Source organism: Mustela nivalis (assembly GCF_964662115.1).
Source record: "Mustela nivalis genome assembly, chromosome: 6".
NCBI classification, from domain to species: Eukaryota; Metazoa; Chordata; class Mammalia; order Carnivora; family Mustelidae; genus Mustela; species Mustela nivalis.
In genome coordinates this window covers 136354520-136379605 of record NC_139025.1, presented here as the reverse complement: position 1 = coordinate 136379605, position 25086 = coordinate 136354520, and positions in this window count along the sequence as shown.

Genomic DNA, 25086 nt, shown 5'->3' with positions numbered 1-25086 from the left:
TTTTCTGGAATTGCCCCTAATTGCCAGCCTCCTGGGGTCCCAGGCTTTAGCTTCCCATGGCTAAGTATTCCAAAAGAATTCTGTACCCCCGCACTGGTGGCCTTGGTTTCCTGGAAATTCTGTTAACTCCACTCAGCCAACTGGACGCTCTTGGCCAAATCATTTCATAAAGGGCTGAGGCTCTAGTTCTACAGAAGCTCATCTTCAGAGGTTAATGTCCATGGAAGACAAAGTCTCCTTACTCTCCAGCCTCTTCCCTTTCCCCAGGAAGTATATATTGGCTTATTGTTTTGCTGTCAGGATCCTAGGTCTAAGATGTGTGCTGAGAGCTCAGAAAGTGTGTGTGTGTGTTTGTGTGTGTGTGTGCACCTGTTTATGAACAAAAGCTGTGTGCATTTTGGTGGGAATTTGTCTTCAGTTTTTCTGCTTCATTATATCCTCTCTGGTGCCCTTTGCTAGAGAAGTGAAGTGGCTCTAGCATGCATCTCCCAGTCGGTGAAGAAGAATGCATGGATGGCTTCCTCCCTGTGAGGGTCCCACATTCTAGAGTTAGTTCTCTGGCAATTTGTTGAAGAGAATAGCACACAGAAGGGGTTATATGAGCTAGGTCAGTTCACTTCACCTTCGTGAATTAGGTGCATTAACAAGAATTAGTTAATGCTTGCCTCCCCCAAGTTGTTTTGAGCTCCAAATCCTGTGAGTGAAAATCTCTGCAAACCAAAGAGGTCTATAACAAGTCAGAGTTTTTAAAAATGTATATTTATGATTGAAACAACTGTCACCATATGGTGTGGGAAGAAAGGGCTGAAAGGGAAACACTGAATTATTATCCCCAGAAATTTTTAGCTTTGCAAGAAACACGCATTAGGAATTACAAGGGCAGACAGATTTAATCAGGAGTCCCTACAAAAGCAATCAAGATCAAATGAACTGTAATTAGAGTAATCAGTTCGTGAACTTTAATGCCACGTTCCTAATTTCAAATATTATGAAGTCCTGTATAGTGAATCAATCTGTCATTGCAAAGATAATAGAATTTTCATGTCTGATGGGATATATTCTGTTTGACTGAAAATTTGTCATTCTTTTCATCAGAAGCCTCATTAGGGTCACTATTTTATAATTTTAATTAAAGTGAGTGAATCCCATGAATATATCTATAATCTCCATCTCTGTCTCTCTTTTTATCTTCATCTCTTTATTCACATACTCTTAAAATAATTGATTTACTATAACTGGTTATATTTATATGACTCCCCTTCAAATTTCCCCTTAAATGTTATTTTCTCCAAAAAGCCTTTCTTGGCCCCCATTAAATCAGGTTCTTCGATTATAAAACCCTACAGTGGGCCAAAGTCTTTCTCTGCAGTGTGTCCCAATCTGCAGTTCTATCTTTACTTTTGTGACTATGTGTTTAGTGTTTGTGCCTCAAGGTCCAGGCTGGAAGGCTTGGGGAGTGGGGGTGGGGACAGAGAGAGTGACCTGGTCATCCACATGGTTCAGGGTGCGACCTTTAGATTCAATCAACCCCCTCCCTGTGCTTTGTGGATTGATGTCTATTTTCTGTGCCATCCCCTTTTCTATTTTTCAGAATCTCCAACATATTTCTACTCCTGGCCTGTTATACTTAATGTTTTCTCTGCCTGGATCTCTTCCTCCAGATTTTGCCTGGCTGTCTTCCATGCAAAATGTCATCCAAATGTCACTGTCTTAGCAAGACATTCTCTGATCTCACACATCAAAACTAGAGTTGTACCCCTCTGCATGCATTCTTAATGCTTATTTCCTTCTTTTTCTTTTGTGCACTTGCCACTGTATGAATTATCTTTCTTATGTACATATCTATGTTTTTGTCTGTATTTTTGTGTATGTATTACCTGGGATCCTCTGAATGCCAACCTGTATCTATTTGACTTGTTTATTTCTGGATCACCAATGCTAAGATGATCTTTAATCTTAGTAAGTATACAAATACCTGCTGTATGGATAAATACAGGATCAGTAGCTGTTCGCAGGTATATTTTGGATGAGTGAAATGATCAATCAGTAAGTGAATTTTATTATACAAGCTTATTCAAATAAGTTTTTTTTTTTTAATTACAATCCATGCTTTGGCATTCCATTAAAAATAGGGTTCTGTTAGAAACTAATTCGGCTCTGGATATTAACTTATAAAACCAAACAAGACTTCTCTAGTAGATGTGAATTCTATTCATAAGTAGGTGAAAGGTATCGGTGCCACTGGGCCTAGGTGTTCCTCAGCTCCTTTTGGTTCCTGGCCATGCGTGAAGTTGACATGGCTCCCAATTTCCCAACTGGAAACTGTCTTCAGAGTTCTAACAAGTCTACTCTGAGGCACAGTCCATAGGATTCTCCCTGCATAGTTTATTTTTGAGGAGAAATAAAGATTAAAATCAATGTCTTTGGGGAACGCCTGGGTGGCTCAGTCGATTTAAGCCTGTGGTTCTTAATTTTGGCTCTGGTCATGATCTCAGGGTCATGAGACAGAGCCTTGTGTTGGGCTCTGTGCTAGGTGCAGAGTGTACTTGTCCACATCCCCTTACCCTTTCTCTCTCAAATAAATCAATGAAATCTTTAACAACAATCAATGCCTTGGGAGCCAGATAATTATTCCAAGTGGATTCATTGTGAATGTATGTTTCATGTTGACTCTGAGCTATGCCCTCTGCATTCTCTTTTCTTTGACTCTCTGGGACCTCTTGGTCTTTAGCTAAAGAGATGGTCCTACCTTGACTCTAGGACAAATCTTCTGGAAGGTGAGGACATTTACACTGCTTTAGCTCATCACTCTGGACCCCAGAACTAAGTCATATTTTCCACTATATTCCTTGACTTTGGGTTCTAGTCTGGTTATGGCATCTTTAAGGATTATACTACTTAGCCATGATTATTGTTGACAATTCACCACTTGACCCCATGGAGACTTCCTGAAGCCAGTGCTTTGCTAGTAGCCTTTCATAAGTAGGTGAAAGGTATCGGTGCCACTGGGCCTTGATATTTTTCCTGCAACACGTGCATCTTTTGTTCCACAGTTATTTTTGTTTATCTCCAGAACAGCACTTCCACAGTAATTCTTTTTATTGCCAGTCATTTAAAATTTCCATAATTGGGGTGCTATTTTATTAACAGTAATACACATATATTATCCTTTTAGGAATCTTGCTTAATTTATTTAATATGAATTAAATTTCTGTGTTCATTGTATCGGTGGTATTTGTCATGGATTGGGATTCGATGTCTCTCTCTCTCTTTTTTTCTTTCACAGAAGCTTTATTGAGATGCAATTCTTTATAGTAAGAAATTTGTCCTCTTCTAAAGAGTGGTCTAAATTTTGTCCTGGGAATTCTGGCGGGTAATTCCCAATATCTTTTGATTTCCCCAAGGGTAAGAATGTCTTTGTTAATCAAGGTGGGTCACCTGGATCACATCTGATAGTTTATGCTAAGGGAGATTCTAAGTTATGGTAAGGAGATGACAATTCATCATGCCAGAAGGACCAACCAAGTGAGTAGAGGATTGGGGCTTTGAATTACCTGATATCATCAGCCCAAATTTTGGGCAAGGAAGAAGGCCTGGAAATTGACTACAACCATGGGCCATGGTTCAATTATACATGCCTACACATGAAACCTCAATAGAAGCTCTAAAGCATGTGTGAGCTTCCCTGACTGGCAATACTCCATGTACATTGTAGCATATAGATGTTGGGAAGGTAACATGTCACTGAGGATAGTAGAAAGTTCACTTGCGGAAATCTTTCAGATTGCTTCATTTTTAATTTATTCTATTTTTTTTAAAGATTTTTTTTTTTTAATTTGACAGAGAGAGATCACAAGTAGGCAGAGAGATGGGCAGAGAGAGAGGCAGAAGCAGGTTTCCTGCTGAGCAGAGAGCCCCATGTGGGGCTTGATCCCAGGACCCTGCGACCATGACATGAGCCAAAGGTGGAAGCTTAACCCACTGAACCACCCAGGTGCCCCTGCTTCTTTTTTTAAAAGATTTATTTATTTACATTAGACAGAGAAAGTGGGGGGAGGGGCAGAAGGAGAAGGAGAGAGCAAGTCCTCAAGCAGACTCCCTACTGAGCACAGAGCCTGACCTGGGTCTGGATCCCAGGACCCTGGATCATGACATTGAGCTGAAGTCACAGCTTTAACTGACTGAGCCACCTAGGTACCCCTCTTTTTGCATTGCTTTAATGGCTAATGACATTAAGCATTTTTTATATGTTTACTAGCTACGTGGTTATCCTGTTTGGAGAAATGATTATTCCAGTCTTTACCCATTTTTAGTATAATGTTCATTTTTCTATTGTTGAATTATAGGAGTTGTTTCTATATTCTAGCTAGAAATCCCTTATCAGATATAAAATTCACATATATTCTCCCATTTCGTAGGTTGTATTTTTACTTTCTTGATGGTATTCATTAAAGTATATTTTTAAAAAAATTATGAAATCCATTATTTTCACATATAAAATATGTTCATATATATTACATTAGTATGTAACATATATAATTATAGATAAATATATATAAACATATATGATTTTATATGTTTTAAATTTTATAGTTTATTTTATATATATATAGTTATTGTGGTTGCTTGGCCTTTTGGTGTCCTTTCTAAGAATTCATTATCTAAGCCAACATCATGAAGATTTGTTCTTGTGTTTTCTTTTAAGAGTCTTATGTTTTTAGGTATGACATTTACATCTATGTCATACCTAAAAACATATTTTGTATTAATTTTTCTATATGGTGTGAATCAGGGATTCAACACCATTCTTTTGCATTTAGATATCTAGCTGTTCTTTATCTCATTAAATTGCCAAACTTGTCAAAAATATAGTGACTATAAATGAGAGGTTTTATTTCTGGACTTTCAATACTGTTCCTTTGATTTTTTTTTTTAAAGATTTGATTTATTTCTTTGGCAGAGACAGATCACAAGTAAGCAGAGAGGCAGGCAGAGAGAGAGGAGGAAGTAGGCTCCCTGCCGAGCAGAGAGCCTGATGTGAGGCTCGATCCCAGGAACCTGATTCTGAGATCATGACCTGAGCCGAAGGCAGAGGCTTTAACCCACTGAGGCACTCAGGTGCCCCCTGTTCCTTTGATTTTTATGTCTGCCTTGTGCCAGCACCATACTTGCTTGATTCCTGTGGCTTTGTAATAAGTTCTGAAATTAGGATGTGTAAGTCCTCCAACTTTGTTTTTCTTTTTCAAGATTCTTTTGGCCATTTTGTGTACTGTATATATCTGAGTCAATTTTAGTATCAGCTGTCAATTTCTGCAAAGAAGACATCTGTGATAGGGATTATGGTGAATCTGTAGATAAATCTGTGTAGTATTGCCATCTTGGTCATTTGGTCAATCTAAGTCATTTGACTCCTAAACACAGGGCATCTTTCCATTTCTTTAAGATCTTCAATGTCTTCTAACAATGTTTTATGGTGTTCAGAGTATAAATTCTGTGCTTTTTTGGATAAATTTATTCCTAAGTATTTTATTGTTTTTGATAATATTGTGAGTCAAATTTTTTCTTTATTTTTATTTATTGCCAGTTTATACAAATATAGCTGATTTTTGTATTTTGCTCTTATATCTATTATGAATTCTTTTTTTTAAAGATTGCACTTATTTATTTGAGAGAGAGAGAAACAGTAATCATGAGCAGGGGGAGGGACAGAGGGAGATGCAGACTCCCAGCTGAGCAGGGAGCCTGATGTGGAGTTTGATCCTGGGATTCCCAGATCACGACCTAAGCCAAAGGCAGATGCTTAACCAGCTGAGCCACCCAGGTGCCCCTCTATAGTGCATTCTAATGGCATATTTTATTGTTTGGAAACCCCATATAGACCATAAACCCTATGAAGGCAGAAACTATAGATGAAGGTAATTGTTGAATGAACAAATCTTTATTTTTATGTTTTATCTTCCATTTTTATAGCATACTATGAGAAGCTAAGGGGAACATAAAGAAGTATAAAAGTATAACTTCTCTCTTCAGGGTCTTAAAAGTTATCTGTAGTTATATTTTTTTCTAAGGACAAACACAGAATAAAATTATAAAGCCTATCTAACTTCTTTTTATGACTCATCATTGTTCTTGTTTCCCCTTCTGGATTGCTTTGGCTGTGTCTTTCCTGAGGCATTAGGAACTTTATACAACTTAGGTATTTTTGGTCCTAGGTGCTCGCTAATTGACATTGGAAAACTATTTTCTTGATTTGCTACTGGTCTTCTATCATTTGGATTTTTAGATTGGAAGGCCTATAAAGGGCAATGCTGAACTCAAAAAGCTGACAGTGGAATTAGATCCCTAAGATACCTTCAACTGTAATCTTCCACAAATATTAAAAGAATGGAATGTCAGGTATGGTTGTACTTCAGCCAAGGGTATATTTGGCTTTTAGGAAAGCTATTTATCATTTTTGGAAACATGCAGTGTAATTAACCATCTGTATTACCTATAAACATAAATTCTATTGGCCCTACTTATCCTTGGTGTAACTGTCTTTTTAAACATACCCAGAGCCAATGCAGTGGCAGATTATGCTGACCTCCTCTCAGCATCATGTTGAAAGTTTCTCCTTAGTAGCAGATTTGTCTCTATATGTGTTTTTCAATTTTTTTAGTTTACATTTTTTGTTTGTTTTTGAGTGCTTGTGTTGTATGAATGGCAGATGTTTCTGACAAAACATTTGATAAATTTGTTTGATAGTCCATGGAAATGAATTAACATTTGAGTAAACACTTGAAAGGCAAAGCCATCTGTATTTATTATTATTATTATTATTATTATTATTATTATTATTAAGTAAAAGGCTGATCATTGGCTTGATTAGATCTTTCCTATCACCTAGAATTATTGAGGCTAATGTTCAATTTCCCTTTTCCAGTCTGAGTAGCAAAACTTCATGCCCAATGCAACATAATTTGCCATAGAAAATAAAGTTGCTGTGCTAATCCTAACCAGGCAGCATTTTATTTCATGGGGGCCACAAAGAGGTGTTCTGGTTGATGAATAAATGTGAGAATGAGAGAGCCCTCTGAGAGTTACACTCGCAAAATCTTCAACCCTAAGCGAGGAGATGTGTAATACTATGAGTGAATACGTGCTGAAAGGATGTGGGAACATCTAAGACTGTAATTAAGGCTTTCTGGAAGTCATCTCAGAGGGGTAGGGTGGAACGGATGCCAATGCAACTCAGCCATCTGAAATCCCATTACTTCTGCTTCTTCTGTTTGTATTTCTACAATTTTTATCATGGAAAATAGATGGCTCACAGCCACAGAAGCATAAAATAGAAAGAGTACCAGGTCATGGGCGGCATTGTAGGTCTACACCAATAGATAGTTGCTCTTGGCCAAGTAGACTGATGCGTCCTACTCATTTTGGCTGCATTATTCCTATAAAATGTGGGGCTCCCACAATCTTCCTTACCTGAGAAGCAATTGTTGAGAGAAGCTGATGTTCTTGACTTGAGTTTCCTATTTTTTGACTAACAGTGATTTTCCATTTCCTATTTTCTCCTTGTAATAAGGGAATGAGTTGGTGAGTCTTATCATCGGAGAATGCAGTGTTTCCATCTTAAATTAATACTTTGGAATTTTGTTTATTTTTTGTACTTATTTTAAAGATGTATCTTTTAAAGGTTTTATTTATTTATTTTACAGCTAGAGAGAGAGGGAGAGTGTGCACAAGCAGGGGGAAAAGCAGAGGGAGAGGCAAAAGCAGATTCTGTGTTGAGCACAGAGCTCAACATGGGGTGCGAACCCACGGTCATCCTGTGATTATAACCTGAGCCAAATCATGAATTGGACTCTCGACTGCTGAGCCACCCAGGTGTTCCTGGAATTCTGCTTAAATATGACCTCCTTCCTGGAGTGCTTGGGTGGCTCAGTCAGTGAAGCAGCTGCCTTCAGCTCAGGTCAAGATTCTGGGGTCCTGGGATTGAGTCCCACCTGGGATGGAGCCACACATCGGGCTCTCTACTTGGAGGGGAGCCTGCTTCTCCTGCTCCCTCTGCCTGCTACTCCGCCTGCTTGTCTGTCTGTGTGTCAAATAAATAAATAAGTAAATAAAATCATTAAAAAAATATGACCTCATTCCTATGAGACAAAACTACTCTTGGCCTTCCAACAAAGCCTCCCTGATCATTAGATTTTGGACCATGGTGAGTTCACGTTGCATGTTCTTTCTCAGCGGCTCTCTGGCCTTCCTTGGGTGGCATTTGTTTCACTTCATTCACCTGAGATATATACTGAAGTGCAGGCCACTGTTAGGAGAGATTAGGCAGCAAGGCAGGTTTGTTTTCTCAGTCTTGAGTTCTTTTCCTCCCCTGACTGTGCGACAGGCCATTCTTGTCAAGGTGTAGGTGACGGAGGGTATCACCCATCTTGCCCTCTATGTGCTTCTATACTCTAGACTGGAGTGAATGATGTCGGAAACTTGGCATCACTGAGCTGTGTGTGTTATGGGAGACAGTCCGGGAGTTCCTTCATATCCACTCTGACTCATCTTCTGGCTCATGGGAGGGTGACATTTCTCTGATCTCCTTTACAGTTGGCATCTTGTGACAAGTTCTGACAGTGGGCTGTGAGTGGAGTGACGTATGCCACTTCTGATCCAAAATATTTCATGCTGGGGCAAGATGCCCCAGAACTTTCTCTCCCTTCTGGGCAAAAGAGAAAATCTTATCTTTATATCTGTGAGCTAAAGGACAGTCCCTCCAACAGCCTGGGCTCCTAAGAGACTGTGAGGAGTAGAGCCCCTTCTCCCTTCCTCCTTGGGTTTGTACGTGCACCAAGTGGTGTCATTTTTGGGTGTGGACCATGAATAAGAAAGTGGCTATCCTTATATTATTCACTACCAAGAATTCAGAGTTTATCTGTTATCTCAGCACCATTTGGACTATTATGGTGTAATAGAAACAGAATGTGAGCCACATAGATAATTATAAACTACTTAATAGCTGCACTAAAAAGTAAAACAGGTGAAATTAATTATAATAATCTATTTTGTCTACCCCAACATTTTCAAAATATTATACTTTGAACATTAATGTAAAAAAAACTCTGGAGATATCTTTTTTTAAAATCATACTGAGTCTTTATTTTTTATTTTTTATAAGTTTTAATTTTTTATGTATCAGAGAGACAGCATGAGCAGGAGCACAAGCAAGGGGAGCAGCAGGCGAACGGAGAAGCAGGCTCCCTGCTGAGCAAGGACTCAATCTCAGGACCCTGGGATCATGACCTGAGCTGAAGGCAGACGTTTAGCCAACTGAGCCATTCAGGTATCCCTATCATACTGAGTCTTTAAAACCAGATGTGTACTGAGCAGTAGTTCATCTATTTCTTGTACCAGTTATGGTACAAGGACTCAAACTCCACAGCGGCTAGTATTTGGGTGCTGCTCTGTTGGACAATGCAGATCTATACCATCTTGACTAGAGGTATATGTTGTGTATAAATTATAAAAGAAACTACGATTTAGGGTCCCACAATTGTTCTTTTCACAGAATTAAAGGATGCTTTCTTTCATTACCTTTAACTTCTGGACATTTCTCTTTGCTTTCTATGTCTTCCTGACTATTTGGGAACTCCAAGGGCTACCATTGCTGTGTAAATCACAAATCACGGCTCTTCTGAGGGCTTCCTGAACTGTGCAGCACACTGTGCTGTGAATATATACAGAACACTTTGCTGGGTCTACGAGACAGCCACAGGGTTATAAAGTTTTATACACTGTCATATTGAGCTGTTTACTCTGTGGGGAAGGCAGCCAAGTAATAATATCCAATTCATGCAGACACCTGCTGGGATATTGATACTGCATCCATCTCTTCTCTGGATGTTAAAAGAAGAGAGAAAGGGCGCCTGGGTGTCTCAGTGGGTTAAGCCGCTGCCTTCGGCTCAGGTCATGATCTCAGGGTCCTGGGATCAAGTCCCACATCAGGCTCTCTGCTCAGCAGGGAGCCTGCTTCCTCCTCTCTCTCTCTGCCTGCCTCTCTGCCTACTTGTGATCTCCCTCTGTCAAATAAATAAATAAAAATCTTTTAAAAAAATTTAAAAAAAAAGAGAAAACATAAAGAAAGAGACCCAAATACGTGGAGCAATACTTTCAATTTACTTTAATACCTATGTGTGTTTTAGCTCAGATTTCCCTAGAAATCCTGAGCGTGGATTTCAGTACACGTAGTCCATCTGGGTTGTGCAGAGTGGGGTAGTGACACAGGGAGGGGGTGTGTGTCCTCATAAGCCAGCTGCCCAAGTGGGCAATTAGTATTTGACTCTGAAAACAAAGTCTGGAAAGTGGTGTAGAACACAAGGTGTGAAATTAACCCAGTCGAAGGACAAGCAGGCTGGGGGATTTGCACACCAGCTGTGAGTGTCAGTTCCCCAATCCCCTTAGGCAGCAGCACCTGCAGCCCCAGAGGTTTCAAGACTTTGCAGAGGCTGCTCAGGGGAATTGGATCCCAGCAACTGACTCACATCAGAGCATCTACCAGGTAGGTTAGCCATTTTGCTCATTTGCGAAAGACATTTCCTCCTTGATGAAATTTTTTTTCTAGATGAATTTTATAGCTTTATCCTAATCAGTCATATTTTCCTGAAAGCATCCCATGATTAGAATAGTGTATCACTTTTGATTTTGTCAATGAAGTGTTGATCAACAACCTGGTCCTAGCTTAACACACTCAGTAACGGTCAATCTTTTTGATTATGGCAAAACTTATCCATTTTATATTTCAGATGTAATATTAAATATTGAAGCTCTGGTAACTAATCATCTTGTTCCCAAATTCTGAAAGTATATCTTATTGAGGAACTGTAGCTCTCTGTGTAAGGTATATGACTACCTTTATATTGTCAATCCAATGGAAAAGTAAGCCATTTTTTTTTCCTTCCTAACTTGTGTTCTATCCAGAGAAATAAAACAAAATTCAATTATCAGTTATTTATTTAACACAACTTTTTCTAAGTTTTGGACAAAAGGAAGAGGATAGAGACAAAATAAAAATAGATAAATTCTTATAACTCAAACTCAGAAGATATCAAAGTCATTCATTCAAAAATATTTACTGTGACTATCCTGTGTGTTAGGCTTGGCGAGGTGCTGAGGATCCCCTGTGAACAAGAGAAACATGAGCCTTAAGCTGGTGGGGAACCAACATGAGTAAAAAAGAAATTATAATAGAGTGGGATGCATGTGGTAATAAGGTAATAACCATGTGTCTCAGGAGATCAGAGTTTTTCTCTTCTTGCTGTTAGTCCTTCCATGGCCCAATTGGATGAGGATTTTATTACCCTGCAGAAAAAAGAGAAATATCCTTCAGTATCAATAGAATGATGATCTAACAATTGACTGTAAGATGCATTTTGAAAGCCTAAGGTTGCCAATTAATTCTTGCTTTGGCTCTCCATTCTATTTGCTCAGGTGTCCAGAAACACTCTGAGAGGCTAGGTCTCTGGAAGAATGTCCCCATGATTGCAGCTCTGCCATTTTTCAATGGAACAGGATTAAGAAAGAATAATGAGAACATATTTTTTTGTAAAGGTAAACATGCCAAATGGATGTGGGGATGTTTTCCTAGTATTTGTAGTTGGATCTCTGGTTGGGTCTACATTGTCTGTATGTCTGATTCAGGCTGGGCAGGTGGGTTGGGCTAGTGAGGCAGGTCCCTTAGGAATCTGTTTGCATGAGAGTCTCCTAGTTAAGAACTTATTTCAAGGAAGGAGGAAGTCAGGCACAACCATATAGCTGGAGAGGAGGAATGGAGTAATATTAGCTCTGAGTGATGAATAACACATCGGTTAAAGTCCAACTCAAACACAAGGAAGGACTCCTATTTTCATCATAAGAAGAACAACATTCAAAATAAAAGCTGGCAATGCTAGTTTGCCAAAAATATGTGTGTCAGAGTAAGCCAATATTGTCATATCAGAATATGAAAGGGAAAGGTAATGATTTTCCCCTAGACCTCTACCCAGTGTGTGGGCACCATAAGGGTCTGATGCCCTGGGGTGGTACTGGGAGGGAAGAGACAGAAGTTGCAGGTACTTCCAGTGGAATTCAGGAACATGTGTGGAAGATGGCAGAGATTTCTTAGTACAAGTAGCCAAAGCTCATAGCAGTGACAGCATGGTCAAGTGTAGCAGACTCCGCCATTGGTAGAGTTCAAGCATGGTAGCCAGGTCCCAACAGATAGGTGAGCACCCTAAGGATTTAGCAGTGATGTTCCACAGATGCTGATGGGCATGGACCTGACCTCGGAACTGCTAGGACCCTTGCTGGCAGACAGAAGACTTCGTAGGGAATAGAGTTCCTGGTATAATGCTACCAGTATTCTTGGAAAGACTGTCTCCCGAGATGGCAGGCAAGATGCTACGGGGTTTTCACATAGTTTCGGCTTTTCCCGTAGCCCTTCTATTCTCTAACATTCCATCTTCCTTTCTTCCTCTCCACCAGTGCTCATGATTGAACTTGCTCTTTTCTGCTGATCTCTTTCCCCACCTTTTATTGTTTGATTTCCCCACCCCCTACCATCGAAGTTCTCAGATAGATACTGCACTTTTATCTTGGAATCGGGAGATTTCTCTTTCATCCCTTAATTGGTGTGTAACTCCTCCTTTGATCACCTTTACCTAAATAAGTCAGTAAAAGAGAAACATAAATGGCTGGGCACTTCAGTCATCTCCACTAAAAAGTGCAAGTAACCACATCTGGTTATTGATTTCAAGAAGGATGGATGATTCCTCTCCTGACCCCCTTCCTGGGCTGTGGACTGCTCAGAATCCTTGTCTTTGAAAAAGCTACAGAATTTGAATTCTTGTGACAGCGGGAAGTTTAGAAATTTTCTAGAGAAAAAAAAAAAAACTGAGTTCATTTAGTTTGACAATCACTAGCAATTTATTTCAGTAGGTCTGATTATAATAGGTGAGTGAAAATTTATGAAATAAACAGCCCTTTAAAAAGCCTTGGGAATGAGCATGAGAATTTGTCTCTTTCTGCAGAGTGACTGATATTAGACATTCAAATCACTCCTCACATTCATTATGTGGGGTTTGAATAGATTCCTATAATCCTAACCTGCTGTGTTCTTCGCTTGCTAATCTATTCCAGCACCTGTGGAATATTAATGACTGCGGAGCCATAACACTTTCCATAACCTCTGCTATTTGTTCTGTGACAAAATTAAGTACAGTCTGTATTTAATTACTCAGCATTGGACTTCAGCAGGAAAGAATTCAATTTTGTAAAATAACAAACTTTTGGGAAATTGCATGCATAATCAATGCATACTTTGTCCATTCAGTGGCTATCTTGAGGGCAGTCATTATTTCTTCCCTGCTCCAAGGAGTGTTACACTTTTAAGGTCACTGTCCTCATTGCCTTCCTTAATTAACAGCAAGGAAAAAAAAATGAATTGAAATCTAGACATTTCTTTTCTGGTCATAAAATCACCTTTTTGCATTTAGCATTAAGGACACAGATTTTTGAGGCTAAAGCACGGTTTTTCCCTGGATATTTTTCTTGGATATCTTTTCTGTAGAAGTGGTAAAAGGTGGCATATTTTCTTTTTGTCAGAAAAAAAAATTATATATACATTATATAAATATATGTATTTATGTTATGTATATTGTATGTATACTATATATATTTTCACATATATGTATATATATTATAGGTATATATTATATGTATATATATTGCTTATATATATATATATATATATATATATATATGTATATATATTGTGTTATTGTCCAGGTCCTAGACAAAATAAAAGCCCAGATGACAAAGGACAACTCCTCCTTGACATGAAAATACATTTCTTTGTTAATAAGGTGACCATTAGATATAGGGGAGCCAGCTGGTTCCTTAAAAGCATTTATTTGGTGAGAAACGACAGGTACTGTAACTTTTCTTTAGGCCCTCAGATGTTGGTATAATCCTGTGTGTCTGGTTTTGCTTCAAAATTAAGACCTGAGTTTTAGCTGCAGCGCTCCAGGTCCAACACAATAGCATTTATCCAAGAATCTTTCCTTCTCTTCACTTTGTACCATTCCTCATTCCCTCCTTCCCTCGCCGCTCTCAAAAGTAGTGTACACACGCAGGATTCCTCTGAAGGCAGGAGGTGGTCCCTGAAAATAGAGCCTTTTCATTGTGGTTCACTCTGGGACTCCTCTGAAGACAAACGAACTCCCAGGTTGTGAGCTGAGAAGTTGTATTAAGACCCAAAGTTGGGGAACCACAGGCAGAAGGAGGAGGGGCTGGGAGAAGGAGTGTTGGGGGGGGGATTAGGAGAAGGGTGAGCTCTGCCTTTCTCCTGGCTTCTCACCCTTGATATTTGGAGAATGGGATCAGAGGAAATACCAATTTCCCTATTGTTATTCAACTATTCTACCAACTGGTAGACCAATTCTACCAAGTTGGGACAGTGGAAAGCTCAGCCTCTTCTCTGTATCTCCCCAAACTTGAAAACCACTTAAAAAGCCAGAAGTGCTTCATTCTATAGAAGCAGAACCTGCACCTCAGAGATGCTGGCTCACATACTCAGAACAACTGACCCAACAGGAAGGGGAGCTCTTTTGAATCTTAGGTCCATATGCCAGTTGTGTGCTTGTCCATCTATAGCAGCCAGCCCACTGCAAAGTCAGAGACAGTCCCAAATAATAGCTATATGCACAATCAGAAGACAGTTGGCTTTGTGGTGGTTGTTGTTGCTTTTTTTTTTCCTTTGGCCTTTGTTTGAAGAGCACACAGCTTGTCAAAAGTGAACCATAGGTAACATAAAACTTGGATATCCTCAGCTGTTGACCAGTTATTCCATTTCAAGGTTTATTGGCTCAAATTCCTGTAAAATTAGATCCAGGCTCCACCCTTGCCCACCCCCAGCCTCCTCTAACTGCTAACCTTATTCAAGAAGGAATCTGTGTGTGCAGCTGGCTATGTTCTTTTCCTGCCCCCCACCTTCTACAGTGTTAAGCAAGAAACATAAAACACATGGATGCTCATGAATAATTCAAGCCCCCTATAGAAGGCTATTCCATACTGACCCAATACAAACCTTTCCCATCAATCTGCATTTTTTAAGCTAACCCTGGGAAAGCCAACCTCCTTCAGACGTGCAAATACAAGGCAATTCTGATTTGCAAACCTGACAGGTCCTGAAGCAAGAAAATCAATTCAAACCCAAAGTGACATTTCACTTCTATTAAGGCAGTGTTTTCTGGCCTGCATTATTTAATAAGGTGTATCAATTATGACCTCTGAAGAGTTAAATCTCAAGAACACTGAGGCAGAATGCTACCTGTTTTAATTTCAACTTTAATGATTGGAAACACAGAATGCATTATTCTGCTGAAGTTGACTCTGAAATCGCTTTCATTTTAGTCCATCCATCAAAAAGGAACGTGCCTCAGAAGATTTTATGGACCTCATTTTAGTCAGATGACCAATTTGTTTAAACGTTTAGAGTTGTTCCCTGAAAGAAACAGCATTCAGGGACATTCTGACCAGCCCTGTTTTCCAGGTAGAAGGTGGCATCCTCAGATTTGCACTCAAATCTGACTCACTACTCAAAGTGACTCACTACTCAAAGACAGTAGCCAAAAGCCTCAGTGAAAACATGGACTGTCTCAAACAAAGACTTCCTTTCAAGAAGGGTGCAGTCAGAGTCCAACAGGAAATATGGGTATGAGGAGTTGCTTGCTTGAAAGCTGTACCTGAGCATGCATGACCCTTGGGGATTAAATTTAAGGCTACTGCAGTCACTGGAAAAGTTCAAAATTGAAAAACAGTTCTGAAGTTTCGTTTACATCTGCCAATTCGGTGAGTTATTTTTCTTCCCCAAATTATATTAGCTGATTGATTGGATTCTCTAATACATAGTTTATTCAGAAGTAGGACAGCTCCTTTCCTTTGAAAGTGGATATAATAGCAAATGGAAATAAATAGATATTTATAGAACTTGAGTTGGAATATAAAAGAACAAATTAGATCAGGGTTTGACACGCTATGGCCCGTGGGCCATTTCAGCTCACCTCCTATTTCTATAATTAAAGTTTTATTGAAACACACTTGTCCCATTCATTTTCAAATTTTCTGTATCTGCTTTCACATTACAGTGACAAAGTTCAGTAGTTCCGGCAGCAATGAGTGGTTTCAAAAAAGACATTGTCAGTCCTGAAAAGCCAAAAATGCTTACTATTCAGCACTTTACACAAAATACCCATCAATCCCTAAGTTAGATTATACTACCTGTGATCTACGAGAAGCAGAATCTACAGAAGTCCTCCCGAACAACAGTGTTATTTATAGGTCCAAAAAATCAGATGAAGTTGGCCTGGAAATGTAATGAAAGCTAAACTGCCAAAGGAAAATGACAGTTAATGACATTATGATAGCTGAAGAATAACTCGGTGACACATAAGAAGCAAAATTTGTTTCTCGTGCACTAGGGAGGGAAATCGCCAAATCTGGAATTTATCGACACCCTTTATACAATCTTGTCCAAGTTCAGGGGACTGAAATCAAAAGGGATGGAACATGTATGTTTCTTTTTTTTTTTTTTTTAAGATCTTATTTATTTGACACACAGAGAAATAACAAGCAGGCAGAGAGAGAGGGGGAAGCAGGCTCTCCATCGAGCAGAGAGTCCGATGCGGGGCTCGATTCCAGGACCCTGAGATCATGACCTGAGTCGAAGGCATAGGCTTAACCCACTGAGCCACCCAAGTGCCCCAGAACATGTTTATTTCATCATGTTTTTCCCCCGTGTACATCAGGTTTAGGTATTCTATAAGATCCAGACAGTAAACATTTTTAAATTAATTAAACATTAAATTAATATTAATAATTTAATTATTAAATTAACTTAATTAATTTAAATTATTATTGCTTCTCAGGCCAAGAGGCAAAAACAAGCTACTCTTCTTGGAAGGCAAATCCATTTATCTTATTGCTGGCCGTACGAAGACTGGTGGGACGTAGCTTGCTGGCTTAGAGGAGAGACTCCTTACTACTCCCACTTCTTTTTGTTCAGCTTCAGTGCTCATTAACCTTTCTTCTAATTACTAAATGCTAAGTAGGTATATCCTACTGAGAGACCAAAAAAAGTAATGGAAATATTGACTTCCAGCAAAGCAAAGAACTACCCCCAACACCGCTAGCATGGCGACACGTTTGGATCCCCAAAGCCTAGCCCAGTGCCAGGCATGTGATGAGTATTTAATAAATATTGCTGAAAGAAGGGTGATGTTGCCAAGGCAGTTCTGCCCTGGGAGGGCCCATCTGGACAGACAGCTTGTTACCGTAGATAAAACTTCTGCTTATAGATCTCTGACTCTAAGAGACATGTGAAAACCTAATTTAGCAAATATGTGAGGTGACATCAAATTTGTTCTCCTGTATTATTGCTAACATAAGAAGTCACCTGCCTGGTACAATTGACCTGGCTATTGTTGGTCTTTGGGGAGGTTTGTAGCTTTCTTTAAAAAGTTAGGAGGTGGTTTAAATAAAGGTCTTTTCTACTATCATATCGTTGAAGAAACTGCTTTTTTTTTTTTAAGATTTTATTTATTTATTTGACAGACAGATCACAAGTAGGCAGAGGCAGGCAGAGAGTGGAGAGGGAGAAGCAGACTCCCCACTGAGCAGAGATTCCCCATGCAGGACTTGATCCCAGGACCCTGGGATCATGACCAGAGCCGAAGGCAGTGGCTTAACCAACTGAGTCACCCAGGCACCCAAAGAAGCTGTTTTTGACAGGATAGCACTTCTTCGAGTAGTACCCGTTTTGAGATGTCTTGCCTAAATTTGAGATACTTTTTATTTTATTGGAAAATTATCTTTCCACTCCAGACCATCACTCTTCACCTTTATGGAAAAATGTAAATGAAACCTTAACTCCCTCTTTCTTGAGGCTTAGGCTACACTCTCTCCCTAGCTTTACTGTTTTTGTTTGTTTGTCTTCTGGCTCTGTTGTTGTCCTCCCTTGTTTATCAATGATTTTGGCACCTGACTCCAAATATTTCTCTCTCACCATGTCCCTGCCATGATCCTGGGTGATTTGTTTCCAAGTGGATAAGTCACACAATGATCTCCCATTATTTTGATCTCTTTAGTATCCAGGTTTTATCCTCTACCCCTTATCACATATTGGCACAGGTCATCATGTGAACTGTGATTCAGTGATGCCCATTATCTGCCCCAGACTTCCTCTGGTTGGGTGTCTTGTTCAACCTCCGAGAATGGCTACAGCCATTCTCCAGACACATCAGGGCTCCCTGTCCTTTTATACCTCTACCTTGTCCTAATTATTGACCCTGCTCACTCTTTATTTATTCCTAATACAACTTATATTGATTTCTTCAGCTCCTTTCACATAAAGCCATTGATTAACATTTCTTTGGCTTTAAAAGAAAGGCCCCCTGGACTCCTATTTTGTCAATAATGTTTATATTATGACTCTTTCGAAAATTAATTTCAGAGCTTTGGCACATTCTAGAATAGTTAGGCAGTGCAAATATGTGATTTTTGAAAATTTGTTATTTTCTTTATAAGGAAATGTCCCATAAAAACAGCTATTTACTCTCCTTGCTTTATCTAAAGAGTCCAGCTGTGTTTTGAGCATTTCAAGATGTATCTAGATAAAGCTAGCAATATTGAATTTTCTACAAATTTTCTCCAGTAAAATATGGCTATCTAATTATTGTCTTTATCAGAAATATTCACATAAATTGAATTGACCTTCTGGTATTGAAAATCTGAATTAAATGACCCAAGCCATGAAGGAAAATAAATATGGTAGGATTCCTCTTAATCTCTTGAGTGTGTTTATGCATATTGTTGGACTATTCTGCTGTTAATATAATAGCAATGTGTCATTTGGTTTAACTACAAGCAATAGAAATAAATATTTTTAAGAAATAAAAATCAGACCAAATTCCATGCCTAGGGTGGTAAATAGACAAAACAAAATCAAAAACAAAACTAAAAACATAACTACTGGGGATAAAAATATATGTTTATAAAAAATAAAAAGTTAAAAAAAAAAAAAACATTTCAATCTTTAAAAAAAAAAACAAAAAACATAACTATTGAACCACTGGCACCTACACCTAAATATATGAATAGTGCTTTAATTAAGAACAAATAGTCTTTAGGGTAAATACCCAGTAGTGCAATTGCTGGGTCATAGGGTAGTTCTATTTTCAACATTTCTGTACCCATGGGGATGAAAATATATTATATGTTTATAAAAAATTTTAAAAAAATTAAAAAAAAACAAATAGTCACTCATTGATTGACTTTTACTGTTTTCATGAGCACAATAGTTTTGTTTTCATTAATTAAAATAATGTCTATATCACAAAGGAGGAAAAATAATTTTCTTTTTATAAAGGGATTTTTTTTTTTTTACCTTTTAACCAATTACAAATGTTACAGAAATTGCTTTTTAAAGAATTTTCTACAATATTCTTCATTCTTCCCCCACTCCATTTCTTAATTTAATAAAGCTTTTAGACCTAAGGGAGAGATCTACTCTAAGAGTAGTTTAATGGGAAGAATCTTTCTGCATGTACATTTGAATTATAGTTGGTCAAATTAAGTAATTTTGAGATTAATTTTAGTAATGGAGGATTAGGTAATTTGAAACAAACATTTTACTGAGGGCAAGAAAAAAAGCTGCATAATTCCTTAAAAATATGTTTGCTTGAAGGAGTTGACAGGACAGTAAGGGTCAGAACCTCAGAGGCTGAAACCCAGAGGCTGAGCTCATCTTTTGAGACTCCTCTCAGAGCTGCAGTTGGAGGCTCCTTAGCAGTTTGACAACCTTGCTGGGATAAGTGATAGGATTTAATAAGGTCAATAATGAGTTTAGTGCATTTGCTAAATGAAAGGTCAATACTGAAATTACATTTCTATAATATAGCAACAAACAGAAAATGAAAACTAATTATTACAAGACATAATCTATAAATATTAAAAGATTAAATGCGATGTAATAAACCCAACACATGATGTTCAGGATTTCCACACAACTATGAGACACCTTTGGAGAGGATTTAAAGAGTGATGACCTGGAATTTGCCAGGTCTTCTCAATAGCTCACCGTCTAATTGCACGGATCACTGACCCTGGATCAATGCAATCCCACTCAACATCTTACCAGGTTTTATTTATTTATTTATTTTTCAGTGGAACTTGACAAGCCAATTCTTCCAAAGGGCTAAAAACACTTTAAAAAGAAAAACGAATGAGAGAATTATTGCAATATATGGTAATCGGGAGATTAATATATAGGCACAAAGATCAATGTTTAGACAACATCACTAATAGTATAAAAAGGAGACTCATATGTATATGGATAATGATTCTTGATAAAAATAACACTTCAGAAAAACAGAGAAAGGATGGTCTTTTCCATAAATGCTGTCAAAGTAATTGAATGTCCATATCAAAGGAAAGGAAATGTGATCCCTATCTGAGGGCATATACAAAAAATAATTCCAGGTGGATTGTAAACTTCCAAATGGCCAGTAAATGTATGAAAAGCTTCCCAATTTCATTAGTTTTCAGGGAAACACTCATTAAAAGCAGAGGATTTCATTATCCAGCCACTAGAATGGTGAACACATAAAAGGCAGATAATACCATGTATTAGAAAGGACATGGCACAAGTGGAATTCTCATGTAATAGAAATTATATATAGAAATAGAATTTTTATTAAAGAAGTTAGGTACAAAAATATATATATATTATAGGAGCCCATTTTTAAAAAGATTTTATTTATTTAAGAGAAAGAGAGAGAGAGGGAGGGAGGGAAATGAGTGGGGGGAGGGACAGTGGGAGAAGCAGACTATCTGCTCCACAGGGAGCCTGACATAGAACTGGATCCCAGGATCCTGGTCATGTCCCGAACCAAAGACAGTTGCTCAAATGACTGAGCCACCCAGGTGCCTACTACATGAGCCCATTAAAATGAAGTTCATAAAATAGGCAACTGTATGCTTTGGGTGGTAAACTATAAACAAATACAAGTGTTACTTAAAAAAAAATAAAGGTATTAGTTACCATTGAGGAACATACATTGGGCATTTATAGGGATTCAGTACATGGGGGCTTCTGTGGTGTTGGTAGCATTCTATTTCTTCATCTGGGTGCTGGCATTATATATCATTGATCTGAATTTTTTTTTGTTTATTTTTCTCTGTTTTAGTTTTTTACCATAGTAAATAAAGAAGTTTTGATTATTTTCTTTTTATTTATTTATTTTTTATTTGAGAAGACAAATTCTCTGTCAAGAACAGTTTTTTTTTTTCTCCAAGTAATGACAACTTACTGTTGGAATTAAATTCTTGAACAAATAATTACTGAACTATTCATTTTTTTTGTCTTTCTGAAAATCAAAGACTTTCATAATTTTATTAGATATTGAATTGAATTTTAATTTGCCATTGGGAACCCACCAGGAAAATGTACTTTTCATTAAGAATATAGGCTAAGTTTGCCATATGCTCTTTCTTTTTCCATTTTTTTTCTCTTCTCCCTCCCTCCTTCCTTCCATCTCTCCCTTCTTCTTTCCCTCCCTTTTTTCCTTTCTTCCTTCTTTTAAAAAAAAAATTTTATTTATTTGAGAGACAGAGCACAAGTGTTGGGGTGGGGGCTGGCAGAGGAAAAGGGAGAAGCAGACCTCCCTCTGAGCAGGGAGCCCAACATGGGGCTTGATCCCAGGACCCTGGGATCATGACCTGAGCTGAGGCAGATGCCTAACCTACTGAGCCACCCAGGTGCCCCTCCTTCCTACCTTATAAGCACATTAGAGTTATTTTAAGAAAATCTAGAGTGAAAATTCATACCTAAAATCAAAATATTAATGATGAGTGTCACCTTATTAATGAAACAAATATATTATTCAAAATTAGGAAGTATGTTTACCTTGGTGGAAAAATTCAACGGAAATAGTCTGAAATGGCATAGTCTAATAATTTCAATTAGTACATTTTTCATTGTCAAATTAGTTTTGCAAAATATAGTGCACCTGCTATTATTTTATATCACTATTTTGGATGACCTAGAAGTTTCTTTATGTAAATTAGTGAATAATCAGAATTATAGGAGATTTAAAAGAAATACAGTTTTAAGGACTTACAAAAATACAGTAATAATAATCCTAAATTCTAACAATGCACCCTTGATTTAATGAATAAAGAAGATTCTTTCTTAATCAGGACTTAATTATTTTATGTAAATGGAGGCTATTATAATACTTGAAAATAGTTCTCTTACATTGGTTAAACATTTCCCTCTGAAATTTTGTTTATATTATCCCTTTGGTTAGCAAACTGTAAAACAAAGCTAAATGCCTTTTCAACTCTGTTTAATTTGCACAGAGACCAAAGTAGCATATCATAATTTAGCAAGGTTTTATTGTGTACATTGTGAGACTTTGGTGACATTTTATTGGTATTTCAGTTTATTAATTCAGATATGCAGACTTTATACAAAATATTGATTGTCTAAAGTCCCACAGAAAGATTATCTTTATCAGATTTATTCACCCATGTTTTACAAAAGAAAGTGATCATAGTTTTTGAAAGGAAATAAATCTGTGGCACTATTTATAGTCTATAGAATTTATATTTTATATATTTTAGGAAAGAATAATTTCCTATGTAACTGCAAACATTTAAAAATTCATGGTCATCTTTTGCTCAGAGTATATACCTTCTTGATTCAATTAATCAGCAGTTGGGTTTTTTTTTCTAGTTTTATTGAGAGTTTTATTGAGAGATAATTAACACATCATTGAATAAATTTAAGATATGCAGCATGGTGGCTTGATTTACATATATATTGTGAAATGATTACCATAACAGGTTTAACCGACATCCATCTTCTCATGTGGGTACAATAAAAAGGAAAGAAAGAAGAATAAAGGAAAAAAAAAGTCTTGTGATGAGAACTCTTAGGATTCTCTCTCTCAACTTCCCTATATATCCTAACCTATAGTCATCATGTAGCATGTCGCAGCCCTAGTACCAATTTATCTTATAATTAGAAATTATTTTCTTTTGACCCTCTTTCTCCAATTCCCTGTCCTCCCACAAACTGTATCCAGTAAGCACTAGCCTGATCTCTTTTTCTATGAGTTTTGTTTTGTTTCACATTCCCCATGTAAGTGGAATCACACATTATTTGTCCTTTTCTGTCTTATTTCATTTAGCATAATGTATTCAAGGTCCACCCATGTTGTCAAAAGGAATAGGATGGCCTAAATTTTTATGGTTGAATAATATATAAATATATTACATATGTATATATACATACATATTACATATATATATATATATACACACATGTATATGGATAAAGAAGCTATGAGATACATATCTCATAACTTTATATCTTACAACTTTTTTATCCATATATTTATTGATTTATGGATTGATGCATTTGTCCATACATCCACTGATGGCACTTTGGTTGTTTCCATGTGTTAGCTATTGTAAATAATGCTTTTATGAACATGGGAGTGTAAGTATCTTTTCAGGTTAGTGTTTTTGTTACCTTTGGATATATTCCCAGAAGTGGGGTTGTTGCGTAGTTCTATGTATAATTTTTTGAGGATCCTCCACTAGGCTGCACCCATTCACATCCCCACCTTAATTTATTTATGATCACATTTTTCATTGAACAAATTGCTTTGATTGGTGAAGCCTAGTGCTTGGTGGATACTATAAACAATAGTATGAGGTTCTGTTTGGGACCAGCATTTACCTATTTTGTCCAGAGAAATGAATTATTTGTCACCTCTACTTTTTAGATAAAAGCATAACAAAATTTGCTCTAATTTAGTTTTCCTCATGTCTGTGTCTTAGAGTAATTAACCTGAATTCTCTGAGATCTGAGTAAGAATGAAAGATTAGCTGTGACAGTGGTTGGCAATGAGAAGATAAACTGATCTAGGACCTCTGAGATAGTAACTGACCTACTGATAGAAGTCAGTCTTGTGGTGTGATATGAACTCAACTACTTCCAGATATTTCCCCTAAGATTTAGTCTATAAAGAGATATGTTATTGATTTGGGTAGTATATGGATGGGTTTTGGAGCCAAATCTTCACGGTCTGGCCTTGGGTGAATCACCAGAGTCTAGTGATTGTATTTGCACAATTGACAACATTGCATCCACCCAGCAGAGTTTTTATGCAGATGTCTGGAATGCAGTCGGGTAACTCAATGAATGAAAAGGTATTACCCAATGAATGTGCCCAAACCATTAATTTTATTGTCAAGAGACCAACACCCACAAGGACAAGAAACTTGCTCAAGATCACATAGCAGAACTGGAATAAAACTTGGGTCTTCTGACATCTATCTTCTTTCCATCACCTTGTTTTCTTCCCAAATCATAATGAGTCTTGACCCAATAACTTACACAAACACACACACACACACAGAAAAAAAAAGAAAAAGAAAGAAAGAAAGAAAAATAAAAACAGCTACATCTCAGCGCTCTACTCTAAAATTTCCAGGGTAATTTGATAGATTTAATTGGATTGGCATGGACAAGATTTGTCTTAATAAGAGAACACGTTCATTAGGTTGTAAAATACAACCCCAAGCAGGAGACAGCATGTGACAAATTACAGAAATAACAAGGCTCCGAATAGTAGAGCAAGTGCACCTGCAGCCGTCCCACCTGGGGCTGTGATTTCATTATGCTCGTAAACCAAGGCAAGGTCAGGCTTAGTCAGACTTCGATTAAGAGGCCCCCAAGGAGATCCCAGGTGCAAAAGGAGCTAGCATAGATGCAATGAGAGATATGTGAGAACTTTTCTTTCCTGTCCTGAAGCAGGCCTTGTTAGGATCCTAACTGATGAGGGTTAGTCAGCGAGGTGCAAAGAGCTGTCACATGGGGCAGTGGGCCAGAGGCCAGAAAACTTGGGTTAGATTTGTCTTTGGCCATTGTTAGGCATGGGGGCTAGGGAAGGTTTTCAGAAACCACATGAGAACCTAACCTTGCAAGTTTGTTCAGGTGCAGCT